Raw genomic sequence first — 22,416 nt, 5'->3', positions numbered from 1 at the left:
CCCTGCATTGGCAGGCAGATTCTCAACCACTGCGCCACCAGGGAAGCCCCAGCTATACATTTTTGGTATGTATATTTAAAATATAGGACTTTTATTCCTTAATATCATTTTTTAAGAGTAAACACCCAGAGAGTGCTCAAATTTGCAGTTGTCTCCTAAATGCCTTAAAAAATTGTTTTTAAGAATTTTGAATTAGATCCAAATAAGGTCCACACTTTGCCGTTGATTGTTAGGTCTCTGAAGTCTTATTTAATCTCTAGGCTGTCCCTCCATGTCTCTCTCACTTTTTTTTCCCCCTTGAATTTTATTTTTAGAGAAACCAGGTAATTTGTCCCATCTAGATTTTGATGATTACAGTCCATGTGTTGTAATTGTCTATATAAGAATTTTGAATTAGATCCAAATAAGGTCCACACTTTGCCGTGGATTGTTAGGTCTCTGAAGTCTTGCTTAATCTATAGGTTCTCCCTCCATGTCTCTCTCACTTTTTTTTTCCTCCTTGAATTTTGTTTTTAAAGAAACCAGGTAATTTGTCCCATCTAGATGTCGATGATTACATTCCATGTGTTGGTAACATAGTCTTCAGTCCTTTTATTTCCTGTAAATTGGTAGTTGATCTGAATGAAGCTTGCATGTTTTGTTTTGGCAAGACAGTTTCATGGGTGATGATGTGTTCTTCCATGGAGACGTATATAATTGTGTCTTTCTATGGTATTAGCAGTCACTGATGATTCATACCTACATCCATTAATTCAGTTGAGGCTTCAAAGAATGGTGAATTCTGTTGTTCTTTTTTTCACTTATTAGCTGGGTATATTTGTACGAGGAGGTAAGATTCCCCTCATCAACTGTTTGGTTGCCCAGTTGTAGAGGCATGATTCTCTTCTTTTGTTTAAGAGTTTTCAAACTAATGAGTTGATTCACAAATATCCTCCAGTGGTGACCAATTTTGTAAAATTTATTTATTCATATCACCGTGGACTCCATTGCAGTTATTATTCTAACTGAGGCCCTATCTTTGGCCAGTTGGAGCTTCTCAGTGACTCCTGAGTCCTTTTGACATGACATCAGTTGTTTCTAGACTTTTTCAGTGGTCAGAGCTAGGAAATATGTTTGTTTTTAATATTTTTAAAATAGGTCATAGGTTCATACTGCTACTTTCCATTTAAATTCAGAACTAGAGAATGTTCACTTATCCTTTTCTGTCTTCTAATGATAGTCTACTTTCTCCCACCTCAAGAATACCAGTTCTCAACAATGCCTGAGGTTGCCTCTATTTTCTAATTCGAATCCAAGTTCTTCTGACTCTGTTCTACTCTTCTGCTTAAATCACAGCCGCTTTATGTCCCTTGAAATGTAAGATAGAACATAAATGTAGGTCGAACTGTTTATATCATTTTGAGTTACATGTCCATTCATTCACATAGATTTGCTTTTCCTTTTGCATGCCTAGTTACTGTCCATTCTGCAGTTTTAATGAAAATCAAGTGATAATTACTGGTTAAAGCAGCTTTGGAAAAAATGGCTCTTATCAGAATGACTGACATACTAAGTTTAACGTACTCTCTTGGTTTGTATTCTGCCTTCTCTAATTTTTTATTCTTTCCCTGCAAAGGAAATAATACATATTGTCATGGTTTTGCCTTATAGGACTTACCAGAAACTATTCCTTATTTAAAAATTTGTACAATTGGGCATCAGGTTCCAGATGACGACACTAGTTTTAAATTCCAGTGGGAATTTAAATGGATTTCTGCAAGAAAATAAAGACAATGGTGAGTTGTTTTTGTTTTTCCTTTACCTGAACTTTGGTATGCATTTTGAGTGGGGTTGGGGATTTTTAACATTTTTAATAGTTCTGACATTAGGCCTGTTGTGTTTGGTAACATTAAGGTGGAAATGTCAGATGGTGCTAATAGAGTATGGTGCTTTTCCTATTTATGGTCACTAACAATTTAGTTTAGTTTGGAAAGTGATTTATGGAAGAAATATCAACTGAACTAGCTTACTTATCTCTTTTTTAAAAATTTAAATGGAAAAAACATAAAAAAATAAAAATGTTTTTTTTTCCTATTTATTGGTTGAGAGGTGGAAGAAAAGGTTAAGACTCTCGGGTTCTTAGCGTACATAAAAGAGAAAACCAAAAGCAAGGGTTTGGAGTGAGACAGATCCCTAGAAGCAAAACAGAACAAGTGGACCACAAGAGTGGCTTCCTCATCATATATGTGTTTAAGATATTTTTGCTGCTTTTACACTTTGGGTGCAAGTGAGGAAGAACACTACCACCTCTTACTCTTATCTTTATAAGTGGGTTAATTATGATAAAAGAATCAAGTGCAGCAGGATGTTGAGTGATGATTAGTGATATTTTCATGTGCCTCTTGGCCATCTGTATGTGTTCTTTGGAGAAATGTCTATTTAGGTCTTCTGCCCATTTTTTGATTGGGTTGTTTGTTTTTTTAATAATGAGCTACATGACCTATTTATATATTTTGGAGAATAATCCATTGTCTGTTGATTTGTTTGCAAATATTTTCTCCCATCCTGAGGGTTGTCTTTTCATCCTATTTATACTTTCCTTTGCTGTGCAAAAGCTTTAAGTTTCATTAGGTCCCATTTGTTTATTTTTTTTAAGGCTGCATTGTTCCTTTGCTCACTGATGAACATATAAAAGTCTGAAGTTTTTGATATTATAAAACGTCAAAGTAATGGACATTGCTGTGTGAACACCTTTGAATATATATGCTTTGTCTCAGTTAACTTCACTCAGAATGGGACTTCTGCATCAAAGAGTTGGTGCCCTTATGCTTTTTGTGGATGTTGCTACACTATACGAATTTATGGTTGTTCACGCAGGAGGTACTTATTGAGCATGTGTTATGTCTAAGCACTGTGCCGGTGGCTAGCAAAAAGACTTGTGACATTTTGTGAGTGAAGAGACTTGACCTGCCCTTTGTGAATTCTAACAGTCCAGAGAGGGAATAGATATTCAAGAATCATACACTGCATGTAGAATTACATCTCTGACAAGTGACAAGGAGAGGAACATGGTTCCATAAGAGCACATTTTAGGGAGGATTTGATCTCATCATGGAGATTAGAGAAGGTTTATTTAGTGATGTTTCAGCTGATATCTGAAGGATGAGTAGGTATTAAGCAGATAGGGACATTGGAGAGAGATTTCTGAGCATAAGGAATAGCAAAAGATCCTATAAGAGGAAAGCATATGGTGTGCTGGAGGAACTGGCCAGGAAGGTGGGGCTGTTGGGGGAGCATGTGATTATAATGGAGCTACAAGTGTGGGCAGGAGCTCGATTGTGCAGGCTTATGTTTAAGGTTTCAGACTTTAAGAGTAATAGAAAACCACTGAACTATTTTTGTTGAAGGTGAGTGCATGGAACATACCCAGTTGCATTTTCAACCTATTATTTTGCTACCGAGTGGAGAATACACTGCAGGGAGAAAGAGTGGAAACGAGGAAACAAGTTAGGAGACTTTTGTAGAAATTGGGCATAATGGTGGCTTGGACCAGGGTATGGTGATCATTTTGGTGGAAAGATGTGGACAGATTCTAGAGGTATGTAGGCAGTATCATTGTTAGCACTGGTGGTGGGCTGAGGATGAGGGTGAGGGAGAAATAGCTGTCAGTGAGGGTGATTCCTAAGTTTCTGGCTCCTATGGTTGGTTAGATAGGGTTTTTTAGATATGATGTTAATATTTGTCCTGATTTGTCTTTTGTTATTTGTTGGTTCTTGATGAATACTCTGTCATATTAAGCCTCCTGTTTTTAGCATACAGAGCATTTTCACCCAAACTGACTGTTGCACGTTATCAGATAACTTTTTAACATCTGCCAGTTTTGTTCTGTATTTTTTTCTCTTTCATTTATTAAGTTGTATCAATGTAAATAATTATATTAATAAATTTTCTAAAGTTGCGTTATCCTTGCATCCTTGTAACAATGCCTTTTTGTAGTCCTGGTGTATATCATTCTTTAAGAATTATTGATTAGATTGCTGATATTTTCTTAGGATTTTTATATCTATATTTGTAAAGCGAAATTTGACATTTTTTGCGAAACCTTGATTTTCTTTTCTTTTTATTTACAAATGACTCGAATTTTGTTGTTTTGTAGATATTTGATTGATGTAGAAGGCATGTGGCCAGGTGATGCAATTGAATGTAAGTATAAGGGTTGTCACTACTTTTCCCTTTTTATAAAATTTGAAGGTAGAAGTGTAGGGGAATTTCTCAAATTTTGGACAAAGAGAAAAGTTTGTAATTCATTTGTTCTGACATAAGGTAACGTTTTACCAAAAGTTTTGAAAGGGATGTATCTGGAAATAGTGAGATATAACAGCCTGAATAATTAGTCAGTGGATTTCAGCATTTTTTTTCTTTTTTAAATTTATTTAATTACTTTATTTTTGATATTATATCCACTGCACCACCAAGGAAGTCCCTTTTTCTTCCTTCCTTCCTTCCTTTCTTTAAAGCTCCAAGTCATTTAACTGACTGTTGCACGTTATCAGATAACTTTTTAACATCTGCCAGTTTTGTTCTGTATTTTTTTCTCTTTCATTTATTAAGTTGTATCAATGTAAATAATTATATTAATAAATTTTCTAAAGTTGCGTTATCCTTGCATCCTTGTAACAATGCCTTTTTGTAGTCCTGGTGTATATCATTCTTTAAGAATTATTGATTAGATTGCTGATATTTTCTTAGGATTTTTATATCTATATTTGTAAAGCGAAATTTGACATTTTTTGCGAAACCTTGATTTTCTTTTCTTTTTATTTACAAATGACTCGAATTTTGTTGTTTTGTAGATATTTGATTGATGTAGAAGGCATGTGGCCAGGTGATGCAATTGGATGTAAGTATAAGGGTTGTCACTACTTTTCCCTTTTTATAAAATTTGAAGGTAGAAGTGTAGGGGAATTTCTCAAATTTTGGACAAAGAGAAAAGTTTGTAATTCATTTGTTCTGACATAAGGTAACGTTTTACCAAAAGTTTTGAAAGGGATGTATCTGGAAATAGTGAGATATAACAGCCTGAATAATTAGTCAGTGGATTTCAGCATTTTTTTTCTTTTTTAAATTTATTTAATTACTTTATTTTTGATATTATATCCACTGCACCACCAAGGAAGTCCCTTTTTCTTCCTTCCTTCCTTCCTTTCTTTAAAGCTCCAAGTCATTTAAAATATATGACTTCTTACTAAAAATCTCCAGTTCATATAGCCAAGGGGTTTATAACTTCTCCTCTAAAAGTTATATTCCTGGGACTTACCTGGTGGTCCAGTGGTTAAGACTCTGCGCTTCCAGTGCAGCAGGCGTGGGTTCAATCCCTAATTGGGGAGCTGAGATCCCACATGCTGCTCAGCCAAAGAAATTTTTTTTTAAAAGTTATATTCCTGTATTATTGAATTTAGTGGTTTAGATTTTTTTTAATGTTTAGAAGATTTCAGTTTATTTACCAGGAACAAACAAAACATAATGTAAAAACAGTTTTCCAAAAACTATTTCCATCATTCTTCTCTTCCCTTTCTCCTGCAGACTGGTGTTTTATCCTTACAAGTTCTCTGTCATTCCATAAGAGAGCTGCTCTTCTTCTGGTTTCATAAGAGATGGTCAACCGTGTTAAAATATCCAGTTTACCTAAATTTCTAGAGTACACTTCAGGGAGCGAATGATGGGGTGAGATGTTGGGGCAGAGTGAGAGATACAGATTCTGGTGAGACTGAGAGTCATTCACAAAAATTACTGGGCTGTGGTGAAGGGAGAACAAAAATAAATCAGCTTCCAGCTGGTGGACAGGAAGCCAAAATGAAGAAGAATGGTGTGTAGCCGGGCAGTGTAATTAGGCCCATAAGTGCTGTGTCTTCTGATAGTAATTATGAACAGAAACCAACTAATAATTACGAATAACATGTAGGTGACCAATCCTTGAGAGCTGAGGCAGAGAGAAGGAAGGATGGCATTATACCTTGTCTCTGGTTCATTGAGTTTCCCAGGCTGGTTTGTGACCAATCCTGGGTGAAATCATAACTAAATCATTTTTGCTAAGGTGATCAGCTTTCGTGGGGTCCTTTCTCTGCACTCTGTCCAATGATAAAGCCCACTGGTTTATGCCTCTTGGAAAAGAGTTATTTCAAAACAGTATAAGTGAAGCATTGATGAAACAGCCATGAGGAACACGTTTCCACATGGCCTTGCACCTCCTTTTCAAAGTGCTTTAAAACTTTTTTCATCCAAAAATCAATAAAAGAAAAGGATTGGGATCAAATCCCGTACAGAGGTAGTGTAAGAAAAAAGAGAATAAGGAGCAGAATAGCATCTCTTCAGACAATAAAATCAAGTTAGAAAAGACAGGTCCACAAAACAGATCAAAACTGTAACCTATTATTTCAAAGTGGGCTAAAAGATGTTAGGAAAAACAATGGAAAAGATGAAAGAACATGGATTGAGGAGGGAATGGGAAGTTATTGTTTAATGGCTCTAGAGTCTCTGTTTGGGATGGTGAAAAAGTTCTGGAAATGGTAAATGCTGATAAATGCCACCTATGGGTGTTTGGTTTTAGTTGATCTTCTTCCATGAAAGGGTTTGAAGAGATTCAGAAAGTATGCTGCTGCCTCCATCTTTCTGAGGTCCTGCTCAATCTTTAGACATAATTATTTTGAATTTGGATAGTGATGATGGTCGCACAGCATTGTGAGTGTATTTAATGTCACTGAATTGTATACTTGAAAATGGTTGAAATACTAAATTTTGTTTTATGTATATTTTACCATAATAAAAAAACCATGAAAGAACAGCATAAATCAGAATATTAGGTAAGATGATAGAACTCAGGACAGAATTCAAAATAAAAGAAAAAAAATTCAGAAATGAGGACTAAATTTAAAATAATACAAGAGTGGGGACTTCCCTGGTTGTCCAGTGGTTAAGAATCTGCCTTCCAATGCAGGGGATGCAGGTTCGATCCCTGGGTGAGGAACTGAGATGCCCCATGCCGCAGGCCGAGTAAGCCCGCACACCCCAACTACTGAGCCCACGTGCTGTGGAGCCCACGCGCCACAACTAGGGAGCCCACAAGCCGTGAGGAAGAGCCCCTGCGCTGCAACGAAGAGCCCACGTGCTGCAACTAATACCCGACACCGCCAAAAGTAAATCATTTAAATAAAATCATACGAGTGAATGAACATAATGCCTTAAGAGAAACAAACAGGAAAAGGAAAAATTTTTTTGAAGATAAAAAGGATTTTAGAGAAATGGAAAACAGAAAAGATAGGCAAAAACGAGTCAGGACAGCTCTGAAAAAAGTAATATAAATATGTATAAGAATCTATTATACCATAAAAGTGACATTTCAAATCAGTGGGACAGGTTAGTCAATAAATTGTGATACATACATGTTGAGGTATAAATAGTTCTCTGGAAGGATCCACAGCATGGCAAAAGCTGATGTCTCTGAGGAGGGAAGTGTGTGGCTGGGGCACGTGGGGAAAAGGGTGACTTTCCATTGAATACCCTTGTGTACCTTTTCTAATGTTCTGTCATGTGAATTTATTACCTCTGAAGTTCACCTGAGTTCAAACCCCAGTTCCCCCAGTTGCTAGCTCTTAATCTTGGGCAAACTCTTCACACTCTCCAAGCCTCTTTATCTGTGAAATAAGGTCAGTAACTTAGCCTGGTGCTGCCTGGCACAGAATAAACTGTCAATAAGTGGAGATTATTAGTGTAAAAAAACCAAATGCCCATCAATGGATGAATGGATTTTTAAATGTGGTGTATATGTGAAATATTATACATTCATAAAAAGGAATGAAGTACTGACACATGCTACGACATGGACAAACTTGAAAATATTATGCTAAGTGAAAGAAGCCACACACAGTGGTCCCATTTGTATTATGTCAGGAAATGTCCAGAAAAGGCAAAACCATAGCAACAGAAAGGAAGTTAATGGTTGCAGGGACTGAAGGAGGAGGGGATGAAGAGGGCCTGCTGATGTTTACGCGGGGTTCTTTGTGGGGTGATGAAAACGTGATGGGTTAGATGACGGTGATGGTTGTACAGGCTTGTGAATGTACGAAATGATGCTGAATTTGCAGTTTCAGAAGGTGAATGTTATGGCATGTGAATGATATCTCAAAAAATTAATTTTGAAAATGAACATTGACAGTTTTCCCATGGTCACTGTCCACTCTCCACTGTCTCCATCTCTCCCTTCTCCCCACTGCATTCCTTTGGACGCCCACCACTGCCGCTCTCTCCCATCCTCACTCCCTCGACCTGCCCCACGAGGCCTCACAGGGAGCCCGTGAACCGCTGGGCGCCTGGGTCCTGTGGCTGTTGGAGCAGCTGCCCAGTGTGCGTGCCCCCACTGCTCTCACCCGTGAGAGTGGATGCTTCCGTCGGATTTTCTCGTGCATTTCAGTTGATGATGTTTACAGAAGGCAGCACGTGCCCTGGTCAACGGAAGAAGCCCCGCAAGGTAATATTTAGGCCCGTCCAGAAGTTTGATCTCGTCGACCAGTAACCTCAGGATGCTGTGCTCTGAAAGCCAGGTTGGCCGCCTGCGGGCACTTACAAATACTGAGAACTTTGGAGGCATTTGGGCCTGAAATTGAGGCCTTGTACCTCCACATGTGACGTGACCTCAGCCCTTTGCTGCACCTCTCTAAGTGAAGTGGCACAGGAATACTGGCCTTGCCTGTCGTTGCCAGGATTAACTGAATAGTGCATTAGCTGCCCTGGTGCTTAGGTGTTGAGTACATGGTGATTTACATGTCAGGCCCTATTCGTGGGCCTCCTGATGCAGCAGTTCCCTTTGGCTCTGCCCCTGTCGTCAGCTGCCCCTAGGATAACTCTGAGCCCTAGCCACCTCTCTGGTAGATTTCCTATTCCCCCACTATAATCACACCTGAATAAGGCAGCTCTAGCTTTTCAGAGATGTGTCCTGAACCTCCTGTTTTCTTAAATACCTATCTGGTGGTTGTGAGACTTAAGGCCAACCTCCCCAAGAGAGTTTTTCTATTTCTCCTAGTGAACCTAGACTCACCTTCTGTCATCTTCAACTCTACTCAAATTTTGTTCTTTCACCCCTGACCACTGACCCTGCTTTTTACTTCTGCCATTTCATCCTCACTCCTGCTTCCTTTCATAAATCCATAAATGTCTTTTGGCCTTCCTAGCCCTGGGCCAAGTTCTTTTCTCTTTCCTCAGTTTTTACCCCTTTCCTTCATTCTCCCATCTAACTTTCAGTCCTTCCTTTCTCATGCAGACTTTGATTCCAACCTCATCAAAAAACAAAAAAAAACCAAAAAAACACACCACAGGTAGCATCTCAAAATTCAAAAGTTTTATTACCTATTAATTCTATTACATGTATTTATTCAGTTTTATTGTTTTAAAATATATCAAAATAAATAGAGAAATTTATACCTATCTTACTGTATATGGAAGAGCAGCTGGTCCCCAAGGCGGCACCAACACTGCTAGCAGCTCTTACTTTACATATCCATAGTAGTCAGCAATTTCCATTTCTTTTTTCCTCTCAATGAAAAATTGCAGTTTCCCCAAAGAGGTGTATTTGGCAGCATTGTAACGTTCTTGTTGAGCCCGTCTCTTCATGGCCTCCCGCTCTGGCCTCTGCTCTTGTTCGATGGGCTTTGACATTACTGGCTCAGGAACATTGGGTTCCCTCCATGGAACTGGTTGCTCGCTGAAGTCTTGGAGTAGAAATGGGGTTTGGAGCTTGGGTGGGGACTGGTGCTTAGTCACAGCAGGGGGAACAGGCTCCCGCTGGAGAGAAGTGCAAGATGAAGTTTTGTAGGGTGCAGGCCTAGCAGCAGCAGACTGAGGGACACTAGGCTGGGTATGGTCGGTCCAACGCGGTTGGGTTGGTTAGTCATAGTTGGCTGAGATGGTTTGGCAGGACCCGGCAAAGAGGCAGGAGCTGGCTGGGATGAACTCACTGCAGGAGGTTGAGCTGAGTTAGTAGAAGCAAGCTGGGCATGGTCAGCCACAGCAGGCCAATGAGAGGACAGAGACTGTGGCCTCCGAGGAGCAGGTCGAGCTTGAGGCTTGTCCCAGGCAGAAAACGGCAGAGGTATCAACTTGACCTTCCCAGGAGGCGGCAGCTCATACTGGGATGGAGATGGACACTCTTTTTCAGCACTGCTGTCTAGTTTCTGGGCTTCGACTTGAGTTTTCTCAGGACTCTTACCCTCACATGGGGTATGCCACCATGGCTGGATAGCTGGGGGTGCCTGGGGGGGTTTAGGGTTGCTTGAATTTCCCAAGACCCGACAGGAAGAGAGCCCAGTTTTCTTATAATTCTCCTCCCCCAGTGCATGAAAAACCTTCACAGACCCCAGCCTGCACATGCCTAGGTGGGTTCGAGGCTTTTTAAAGCTCTCTTGCATAAGCTTAGTTTGCTGCTTCTTTCATTTCGTCTGGGGAATTTTTGGCCTCTCTTCTGCCTTGACTTTGTTCCCTGACTGCTTATTCTCTTCAGCCTTCTTCCTCCCTCTGGTCTTTGTGGTCCTTTCCTGCCCATGGCTCTTCGTTTTGCTGATTACACAGAGGCCCTACTTCCTGTGTAATCCCTGCATTGGCAGGTGGATTCTTAACCACTGCACCACCAGGGAAGCCCTAGGTGTTCTTATATAGAATCTAAAACCAGAGAGCCTTGAGCGAAGGTAGTGGTTATTAAAGGCTCAGGATCTAAATTCTACCTGTCTGTACACCACTTCCCAGCTGTAGATTTGACCCCAGTTTTGAATGCTGACCTCATTGTTCAACTTTCTTGCTGTTTGTACTCACCTTGATAACTTGTTTCTGTGATGGCTTGAGCCTCAGGACCTGGGGAGTTCTTGAGTTTGTGTCACACAAGATGTCTGGCTTGGAGGTTGCAATCCCAGGGAATTTTTCATCACCAGGGAAGTCTCCATCCCTACAAAGGAATCCAGGTAGAAGTCAGTCCCTGGTAAGTGAGATGCTCCCCCTAAACACCAACACAGCAATCATGTACCTTTCAAGGTACATGATTGCTGTGTTGGTGTTTAGGGGCAAGATGGGCAAGGCATTTCTAGTAACTCTTCTTAAGGATCACGGACACTGCCCTGTGCTACGAGATAAGGGGTGACTGTTGGAATTCTTACTAGTGATCATTTCATGTCACCGATTCGTGGCTTTCTTTGTATTTCATAGGATTGTTAAAAGTCAAATAAAAAATGAGTCTTATTTTTTAAAGAAATGAAATGTTTCACAAAGCCTAGCATTCTCATATAGAGTCCTTTCAATTCTCCCCACTTTCCTGAGAGGCTAAGAACACTTCACACCATGAACTAGGAGAGGGAGTAGAGCCCTTCCTGATGAAATATATAAACAAAGACAGAGTCTTAGCCTGCTTGCTCTGGACAGAATCCCAGACCACAAGGTCTTAAATCCTGGTATAAATTAGGGAAGTGAGGACAGTTAAACTGGCACTATGACAACAAGAGTTGTGAAACAACTTCCAAAGAGACTGTAACAGTAGATCAGGGAAGGGAGTGATACAGTGTGGTAGTACAGGGGGAATGATCGGCTACAGCAGTGAAAAATGTGGTCCCTATTGGTATGCTCTCGGGGTTCTTGTACATGTAGCCTAGATGACCTTTAGAGTGTCCCTCCCAACTTCCCCCCTGCATTAGGTCTTTTTAAAATTTATTTTTATTTATTTATTTTTTGAACTTATTTATTTTATGTATGTAGTTTTTGGGCTGCACTGGGTCTTCATTGCTGTGCATGGGCTTTCTCTAGTTGCGGCCAGCGGTGGCTACTCTTGGTTGCGGTGTGCGGGCTTCTTATTGTGGTGGCTTCTCTTGTTGCGGACACGGGCTCTAGGTGCGTGGGCTTCAGTATTTGTGGCTCACGGGCTCTAGAATGCAGGCTCAGTAGTTGTGGCTCATGGGCTTATTTGCTCCACGGCCTGGGGGATCTTCCCTGACTAGGGCTCAAACCCGTGTCCTCTGCATTGGCAGGGGTATTCTTTCACGGCCTGGGGGATCTTCCCTGACTAGGGCTCAAACCCGTGTCCTCTGCATTGGCAGGTGTATTCTTAACCACTGCACCACCAGGGAAGCCCTAGGTGTTCTTATATGAGTCTAAAACCAGAGAGCCCTGAGCGAAGGTAGTGGTCATTAAAGGCTCAGGATCTAAATTCTACCTGTCTGTACACCACTTCCCAGCTGTAGATTTGACTCCAGTTTTGAATGCTGACCTCATTGTTCAAATTTCTTGCTGTTTGTACTCACCTTGAAAACTTGTTTCTGTGATGGCTTGAGCAGACACAGGGTAGTAGATTCCAGAGGTGGAAGCTGGTGGTTGGATATTTGTGGGCTGAATCTCCTTTAGTACCATAACCACTTCTGGTTGCACAGGGGCACTACTTCCTGTGTATGACACAGAGCCATAGGATTGCAGGCAGGAACCAAGTTCTCCATACAGTAGAGACCCCAATGTGCCTTGGTTATAGTAGCATACCTGGCTTCCTTCCTGGTAGGGATGTGACAGGCTGTGTCCCTCATCTGGAATATGAGATGGTGTTCCCTAAGCAAGACTGGCAGAAAGTAATGGATATAGAGGGACCATTTTATTGGTTTCTGCAGTTTATCATACTGGGCTGCCATAAACATGGAGGAAGCAGCTGTGTGCTGGTCAGTGACTGCCAGAGTCAAGTCTCCGAGTGAAGGAGAATTCTTTTCAGTGCTTCCTGTGATGTTCCAGTCAAGAACACCCGGATAGGAAGCAGCTGAAGTGGAGGTCTGGCTCTGGTCAGTAACTCCAGATAACATAGTTGTGCTAGAATGGTGGTGAAGGTAGGTGCTACCCATGAGTGTGTGGAAAGAGGTACCAGTAGCTGATGCTGAACTGATGGCAGGAGCAGAGACTCTGGAGAAGTTGCAGACACTTCCTGTTAGGGAAGGTGCGTTGCTCACCCCAGGAAGAGAGTGCTGCAGAGAATTCAGAGTTCCAAGTAGAGATGGATTTTGGAAATTTTCTGTAAGAACAGGAGGGTAATGCAAAAATTAGGGACATTGATACATTCTCACTATGTTTGAGGAACAACATTATCTTAAGTTTCTTGTTATCTGGACACCTGTAATGTCAATACTTACTGATAAACCAAAAATCAGACCGTTATGATGGTTGCAAGGACTGAGCCGTTTTACGCTCTTCTGTATTAGCTGCCTGTGCTCCCATGTTGGACACAGATGGGCAGAAGACCCAAGTGGTACGGCTCAGACATTGTTCTCTAGCCTGGAAGCAACCTTCTCCCTGCCCTGTCTTTCCCTTCAGCCTGCACTAGTATGGACTTCTATGCTGTTTTATAGACTGGGAGCATTTTAGAACTAGGAGGTCCTTAGAGAACTTCTATTTTCACAGTCTCATTTCATGAGGAAAGAAACTGAGGCTCAGAGAGGTGGAGTTGACTTGTTCAAGTTCTCTCATTATGTTAGTATCCTTACCAGGTTTCAGAACCTAAGTATACGGACTTCCTTGCCAGGACACTACTCTGAGCTTGATACTGCCAGAAAGCGGGAGAAATAGAATTTATAGGCATTTTTTTTTTGTCCGTTAGAAAACAGTACGGCTATTACCATTGTAATCTTCAGTGTCTCACTTTGCTTGTGCAGTTGTCACGCTATTACCTAGAGTTCACATATAGCTCAGTCCAACCGGTAAATTTAAAGAGTCACTTTTACCCTCCTCAAGCCTGGTTTCTCATCCCACCTCCAAATGATTACCCGAAAGCGAATTTCTTAATTTCTTTTGGAAAGAAAAATGTTATCTGATTACTTCAGATTACTCATCTGTAAAGTGGTTATAACAGCACCACCAATAATAATAGCAGTAATAATTAATACATGAATAAGCTGATATATAGCGTATGATTTATATGGAGGAAGATACAATAAGTTCTAGAAAGACAAAGAAATATCATGATAAACATATTACATGACGTAAAAGAAATACATAGTTATGAAAACTGGGGTATGTGGCAAGTGTCAAAGCATAATGAGTTTACTAACAAATGACATTCTGTACCCTACATGCAATATTATGAAAGTGAATTTTGCCCACTCTATTTTAGTGAATACTATTAACCAAAAAACACGATAGAAGGTGATTTTGAATGAATTCCTAGCCAGTACATACAGACAGGGAAGATATATCAGTAAAAATGCATAACAAGCAACAAAATTCAATCAGTGTGAATGTATACGTAGCCACAATATATGCAGACAAGTATTTCAATGAAAACTGGTACAAAGCAGACAGCAAAATAATAAGTGTAAAAGAATGTCATTATTGTGCCCATTCATATTTTTACCCAGCAAGTAACAGGTATTCAGCCTGGTAGAAATATATATTTCAAAGAATAGAAATATATAATAAGCAGAAAGGAAGCTTAAAAAGTATCAAGAAGGTTTTTGTATTTATTCTAGAACTTACATTATCTTATTATTATCTTCAACATCCAAGAAGATGACATCCCAAAACCTAAAAAAAAATCATCACTAGCATCCAATTAAAAAAGATTTTCAAATTTTTTTTTTTTTTTTTTTTTTGCCGCACCACGTGGCCCTGGCAGTGAAAGCACCGAGTCCTAACCACTGGACCGCCAGTGAATTCCCTCAATGTGGAATTAGAGATGGGGGGCTTGAATTTTTCTTTTTCTTCTTAGGTAGCTAAGATCTAAAAACGAACGATGGCTGTTGATCAATGTGCTCTCTGTGTTAGGAAGGAAAGAACTGTAAAGATGAAAAGCAACCTTGCCTTAGAACCTACATATCACACAAAGGATATAGTCCTTCTGATTCAATTTCGAAGATATCATTTAAAATTTTTAATTGGTAAAACGTCTACATAGTTTAAAAATTAGAATCAAACATTGAAAATCAGACCCCTAGATAACCACTTTGGTCTCTTGTATATAGGAAGAATCATTTCCAGGACATATTTCTAAAATGTTTACATTCAAAACTGGCAAGTGCCAACTGTATTCAGAGAGGCAATAAAAGAAAAAACACTGAGTATGACTTTCCTGGTAAGCTGCCTTTCCTGGTGATGCCCTGTTCTGTCCTTACTTTCCTCTTAGTCTGTTAAAATAAGGATTTGCTACAATCAACTTTGTTTTGCCCTGCTCGGAGCAGATTTCACTCTATGCTCTTTCTGCTTTAATTTAAAATCTTTGGTTCCCATCAACATTCCATTGCAAACTACGTTTTTCTTGAGAGCTTCTCTATGCTTTCCCTCTTCATTCTTATTTTTTTATCCTATCTCTTGGTTCCTGTTGGCCTGTGCTGATGAAAACAATCCTAAACTTCCTTACGTTTGACTCTGTGCCTCCCTATAGCCCAGTACTCTCCATCCTCTCTCCCTATTTTCTCTTTTCAACTAGTCGAAATATTAGTGGAGGGAGACCATTAGAGATGAAACATCTTGCTATATATTGCTAGTTTTCTATGTCACCTGTCTCTTCTATGTTTCTGTTGAAACACTCTTGAGAAGGCTCTGATTTCATTTTCTACATGGGTACCCTTTAAGGCTCAATATTGGAAAAAAAGGGATCAGAGTGATCAACCAATGTAGTGTCCTAACCTAACAGATAAGGAAAAAATCAGGCTTTGCGAGACAGTCAATGATTTGTCCAAAGTCACACAGATAGTAAATGCCAAAGTTAAAACTGAAATTAGGTCTCCAGACTTCTAGTTCAGTACATTCCCTCATTATTCCATGCTATTTTGAATCTACTAGTAAATTTAGGGGCAAAATAAATCTAACGAAAAACTTTAAAAAGTTTCTTTTCTTACCTGACGTGGTCAGAGAAGAAGAGAAAACATCAACTGCAGATACAAGGGATGAGGAGACAACACCAGAGGATGTCTGAGTGGCTGCAGCTGAACGGCACATGTGTCCAGTACAAAGGTCACTGGTTACTGGTCACTGGTCACTGGTCACCGGTCACTTGTGATGATCCAAATTTATTTACAGACAAGTCCACGGAAACCCTTAGACTCTACCAAGTGGTAGTAGGTTTGGTAGGAGAATGATGTCACAAGGCAGGCAGTTTCAAGGTATGAGATAGCCAATAGGGAGGTCCGATCCCCAACAGGAAGGCAGGGTTGGGTGGAGAGAGTGTAGGAGAGCTAAAACAACACCTACATTTCTGAGCTCTGGGGAGGAAATCCTAGAAGACAGATTTACCTCCCCCAGGCTCTTACATTAGGGAAATCATTGCAACATTTCTTACAGACGTTCATTAATATAATTTACTAACAGTTACCTATATCCTGCAGAGTATTATATTTTATGTATCATATACTTAGAGCTATATACATCTTATTTAATTAATATCCTTAGGAAGGCAAGAGCCATCTAGTTGAACTATTACCGTTGTTCTGAAATCATATCTAATTAGTGAACTTATAGCAGCTTTTAAGGAGCAAAAGTAGGGATTAAGAAGCTCTTTTTGTAACTTGGTTAAAGCGTAGGGTGAACTTTGTTGAGTGTACCTTGTGGAGAATGTTGTGGTCCAAGGCTCTTCTCTTTCAGTTTCGTCTCCTTGACTCCTACCTTCCTTGGGCTGGGCCAGGCTGGGCCAGGTTGGACTTGCGACTTACATTTCTCTTCTGCTTTCCTGGTGTTGTAGTATAGAGATGTGGCTTAAGCTTTTAAGTGTTTTTGAAGGTTTTTCCCCTAAGCTTCCTACTTCAGATGGCCTACTCACATGATACTAGTATGTGATGTGAGGCTACCAACTTACTAAATACCTGCAAGCCAGATCAGTGTCTCTTTTCTCTATATTTCCATGGAAATCAAGGGACCCATAGCTACTGCAGGTTAGGGTGGGTGGTGTGAGATTGGGGGAAGTGTGGTAAGACACATTTTGGTATCAGTAAAATGTTTACATATTAAAATATTCAGTTCCAACATTCAATTCTATTTAGGCAAACCCTTAGTTAGGCTTTTCCTGGTTCCGAGCCTATGTAACTTATTTTCTCTCCCTAGTTCCAGCCGTTTAACTTTAGCATGCAGGTTGAGCCTCATCTTAACCTCCAAAGAATCTTACATGTAGGAGGAAGAAACTAAAGAGCTCTATTTCAACACTTAGGAACATGAGGCCCTACCCTGACCTAAACCTTTATTCTTACAGTTATTGTCTTGTCCCGTATACCCACTTCCTGCATTTTGAACCCATCAGGTTAACTGAGACGTGTCTTGGTGTAACATCCCCAGTTCATCTATCCCTGAGGCTCTCCTTAATTCCTCCCATTGTCACATTTTGGTTTAATTAAACACTGGAATCTCTCAAACCCTTGCATGGTACCTGAGGCCCTATGGGATACTGGTAGATTTTGTTAGTGTCAAATACTTAGCTGTCTGATTCTCCAAATATCCCTTGCTCCTTTATTTTCTATCCCAGCATACTACATACCCACTAAGGCATTGTTTCATCTCATGTTGGACCCCCTCCCATCCAGAGGCCTACTCTTTGCTAGTTCCCATACTTTCTGGAAACCCTGTTATGGCCAGGTCTGGATTTTTTGTGTTCCCACCCAAAGCCTGTATCTTTTAGCAAGCTGGAACTATAAGACCAACATAGATTTTCTAGTTTCTGATAGATTTATGTCACAATTGGTACACTGTCATGTCTATAGATATTTGTATCATTTGTACTTTTTGGCCATTACATGCCTATTGGATATTTTTCATAAATTGCAAAATAATATTTTATGACTTAGCACCAAATTGAATGTGCCTAATTGTAAGTTTGTAAACTAGGTTGTGCTAACTTGTATCTTTTCTTTATCCAAATAGTAATTTACTACTATTGTCCCATTTGTAATTCTGTGGAAGTTTTCAGAATTGTAAATAAATGCTTGTGGATTGAAACTTGGTTACACTATGACTGTCCCTGATATGTTAAAGTTAGTGATCTTTTTACTCATTCATTCATTCATTCATTCAATAATTCTGACCTTCCTGACTCAGTTTACCCAGCTCAAATGGTTGTGAAGATTACTCACAGTGTATGTAAGATACTTTCAGAAATTTGAAACTGAAAAGTAAAACTAACAAAAAACATTTGTTATTATACATAACAGTGGAGTTTAGTATGCTATTATACCTTCAGACCTACTGTAGGACATGCTGTTCTTTGCTGTTCCACTTGTGGCAGGATTCATAGTTTTTCTAACAGGTACAGATCCCTATGCCTGATACTGTGTCTTGTGGATTGAAACTTGGTTACACTATGACTGTCCCTGATATGTTAAAGTTAGTGATCTTTTTACTCATTCATTCATTCATTCATTCAATAATTCTGACCTTCCTGACTCAGTTTACCCAGCTCAAATGGTTGTGAAGATTACTCACAGTGTATGTAAGATACTTTCAGAAATTTGAAACTGAAAAGTAAAACTAACAAAAAACATTTGTTATTATACATAACAGTGGAGTTTAGTATGCTATTATACCTTCAGACCTACTGTAGGACATGCTGTTCTTTGCTGTTCCACTTGTGGCAGGATTCATAGTTTTTCTAACAGGTACAGATCCCTATGCCTGATACTGTGAGGAAATGTTATACTTGAGCTCCACTCTTATCTCTCTCAGGTGTTTTTTGGTATTGTCTAAAATGTAAATACATACTGTCAACCTCCAGCATGATACAAGGCTCATAATAGAAATCCAATAAGTGTTTCACTATGAGTGGAGTATAAGTTGATACAATATTTTTGAAGGTTGATCAGGAAGATTAGATTGTTTGAAAAACTTTCAATATTTTAAATTTGCATCTCTTTCATTCCAGAAATTCTATGTCTAGAAATTTATATATAGCTATACACATGTATAAAGAGGTTCACATTGCAGCCTATCTGTAACAGAGGACACAAACAAAAAACAAACAAAATGCCCCCAAACTGAAAACAACCAAAAGTCCATCAATATTGGACTGGCCATGTAAATTATGTAATGTGACACAGCTATTAAAGAGAATGGAATGGCTGTACGCAAAAATTGGGAAAATCACTATCCAAGACAGATTGTAGACTATATATAGTATGCTGCTCTTGTATAAAATACAGGATCTCCATTAGGCAGAAATACTTACATACAAGATACAACAAGTGTGAATGTAAGCACTTGGGAAATATCTGAAAGAACCACACAAGATACTGGGAAAGTGGGACAACTTTCCATGTCCCATATGATTGGAATTCTGAGGGTACACACACGAACTAATGGACCTCTGCTACCATCCTCCGGCTAAGGAGGGAATTGCAGGCGTCAGACTCCTCTTTACCAATGAAGCGTCTCAGTTGGCCGGCGTGGTGACGTCATCTCGACGGGCGGTGGCGCATGCGCAGTAGAAGGAGGTCCGCGAGCTGCGTGGGCTTGTGCCTAGCCGCTTGTGGTTCGGCGCCTTGTGCTGGCACCGGGGCCGCCCGGTTGGCGACTTTGGCACTCTTGGCGTTGGGTGGGCGGCATCTTGGGGGTCACATGAGCCAGTGGCATCATGCTCGTGGGCGCTGGGGTCAGCGTCGCGGCTTTTCCGGACGTTCGTTGGCCAGGAGGAAGGGCGGAAAGCACATCCCGGAAGGGTAATACGCCTTGGCCCCTCGGCGTTGCCGGTGGAGCTCAGAGCCCCTGGGCCTGGGCTTTGTCTCTTGTGCTGTCTCCTGTGACTTGCCCCCTCGCGCTGCCCCGTCCGCGCTGTGCTAGGGGGTATTGGTCGTCTCGCGGATCAGTTCACAGTAGCTGAAAGGGACAGTGTGTGATGTTCTGATTTCCCCCCATCGTTTTAAAAGGGAGGCTCTGGCCATTGCTCCTCGGGTGAAATGCAGCGGGACTGCTCTTTAAAATGGGACTGTCAGTGTTGGGGACACTTCTTAATTACCAAAATGAAATCCCCTTTAATTCCTCAAGCTGTGTTGTTTTGGCACAGAAAATGTGAGTAAGAGGAACTGGAACTAAGTTTGAGTGAAAAAACGCACGGGTACCGCCGAATTTTCCGTCGAAACACTTGATTTGTGTTGTCTCTCGGAATTATAAAGGTCGTACTGTTGCTACCTAACCGGTGTCATTTGGGAGATCTACCTCTGTACGTCCAAATGATTAATTTTGAGACTTTGCTCATGTGTGCGGTAAACGCTTTAATTCCCTAAGACCATCCTTTCCTCCATCTCATACCCCATTAAGCCCGCTTCAGTTTATCTCCTGAATTTCTTTTGAATCTATCAACTCTTCCTCAACATCCTAATACTGAACTTGCCTGTCTGTTGCAATTAGGTCCTAAGTAGTGTCCATATTTCTTGTTTCCTTCCAATCCATTCTTCACACAAGAAACCTTAAAAGCAAGTTGGAACATTGCTCATAAACATCGCTCAATAACATTGTTTTGAGAATAGAAAACAAACTGTTGGCCTTTAAGACTCTGCGTGGCCTAGAATCCTCTCTGTTTCTCTGGCCCCACCTTGTGCCACTACTGCTCTCACTTTCTATGCTTCAGATACACTGAATTAACCTTAGTTCTAACTCATCTTACAGAAGTCAGTTCAGATATTTTTCACTGTGATTCATAGCATTAAGGAATTTTATTTTCAGGTTTTGTATGAGGACTAAAACTAAACTGTGAAGGGGAAGAATTGAGTTCAAACTATTTCAGTCAACATGCATGTATTAATGATACCTTAGTAGTCAACACCGGGCTAGGTTTTATCAGGGATACAGAAGTTCTGGCCATCTCTGGTTTTAGATATCCCTTATTTGTTGAGACCTTTGCATTGTTTTGTTGCCTTTTATCTGTTTTCAAGATGGGAAAACAGGAACAAGGGAAATATAGCTTATTACAAGGTGGGGTTGAATAAGTGGAGCAGCAAAATGCAAAGCAGAAAGAAGAGGGACCTACCCTAGAGGGATATGATTTCCATTTTCAAGGCACATTCATCCTATGCAGGGAGACAGCCTAACATAAAATTTGCCAAAAAAAAATATATTAACAGGTGGAAAGACTATCTCCCAGTTGGACAGCAGATGCCTGGGACTCGTTTCATTGCTTTCAAAGTTCCTTTAAAAAAGGTAAGCAAAAGTTAATACTGTATGCTTCCAGAAATATGAATTCACCATATAGATCCCTAGCTCTCAACCCCGTCGTACTCCATTTTCCCTATTTTTTAGCAAATACTTTTTAATACCTCCTTTACCATCCAGAATGGAATTCGTAGATAAATACAACCTACTTTTGTACTTAATTAAAAAAAACAGTGTAATGCCCTAACTATAAATAAAGAATAAAGTAATTTCTAAGAAAGTAATATGTATCTCAGTGTGTAAATGTTTGGGGATGACTATACTAGAAATAAAGAAATAGTCGGTTACTTGTACCATGAATGCAATAAACTGTGGACTTTGATTGATAATGATGTGTCAGTGTTGGTTCATGAATTCTAACAAATGAAGCACACTGGTATGGCATGTTGATAATGGGGAAGGCTGTGTGGGATGAAGGCTGTGTGGGATGAAGGAGAGAGGGTATAAGGAGAGAGGATAAAAGTGTACTTTTTGCTCAGTTTTGCTATGAATCTCAAAGTGCTCTAAAGCTAGTCTACTAATTTTTTTTGAATAAATGGATAAGATAATAAAGGATTTTAAACACATGTGCTTTCTTATTTTATTCTTTCTGACAGGGTTTTGAAAAGAATCTTGCTCCAGAAGAATGATTTTCCCCCTTGGATCTTCTTTAACAAACTCCAAGAACAGAATGAGGAACTTGGGCTGACTATTGACTTAACATATACTCACTGCTATTATAAGCCAGAGGTAAATGGAACCCGTAATTGAAAATGACCTTCTTTCTGATACTGTAATAATTGATAGTAGTTCAGTAGTTATCATCTTATGCTAAGGTGAATCCTGGCCTTCTTTCATGGGTTCAAAAAGGGAAGCTAGTGGTTTCCTTAAATACACATTTGTAATTGCTGTTTCAAAATGAGATTAAAGATGTGAATTGAACTATAGTATTTGGCAGTAGGCTCTAGATATGCTTAAGAAATTCTATAAGCTTCCAGGTTCTATATTTTGAAAATGAAGTAAACTTTTAGTAAGACTAGTAGTAGCCTAAAAGGAAAGAAAGGTATGTCCATTATGTCTTTAGCACTTATTTTAAGCAGTGGCCTGAGCACGTTTAAGCATCAGGGTAAAAGACAATTGTTCTCTAAGTATTATGCTTTCTTTTCCTAATACCTTCTTATATAGTACAGAAACCCATATATTCTCTTGGCCCATGTAGGACATACCAGTGCAAAAGAATTATCCTTCTTCTGACCTGTTCCATGGCCTTGGGAGACAGTA

The 22,416-nt window shown here is 39.9% G+C and overlaps 2 pseudogenes; one reads left to right on the top strand and one right to left on the bottom strand.

Moving 5' to 3' along the window:
• The window catches only part of LOC112411037 (uncharacterized protein C2orf78-like), a 21,810-nt pseudogene extending 5,838 nt beyond the window's left edge, over positions 1-15,972 (bottom strand).
• A 3,494-nt stretch (positions 15,973-19,466) lies between these two features.
• Positions 19,467-22,416, top strand: part of LOC112411036 (RNA/RNP complex-1-interacting phosphatase-like) — a 7,001-nt pseudogene continuing 4,051 nt past the window's right edge.

This window comes from Neophocaena asiaeorientalis, unplaced genomic scaffold (assembly GCF_003031525.2).
Source record: "Neophocaena asiaeorientalis asiaeorientalis breed wild unplaced genomic scaffold, Neophocaena_asiaeorientalis_V1.1 scaffold810, whole genome shotgun sequence".
NCBI lineage: Eukaryota > Metazoa > Chordata > Mammalia > Artiodactyla > Phocoenidae > Neophocaena > Neophocaena asiaeorientalis.
Note: the sequence above shows the minus strand (reverse complement) of the source record. Positions and strands in the feature narration are given on the sequence as shown.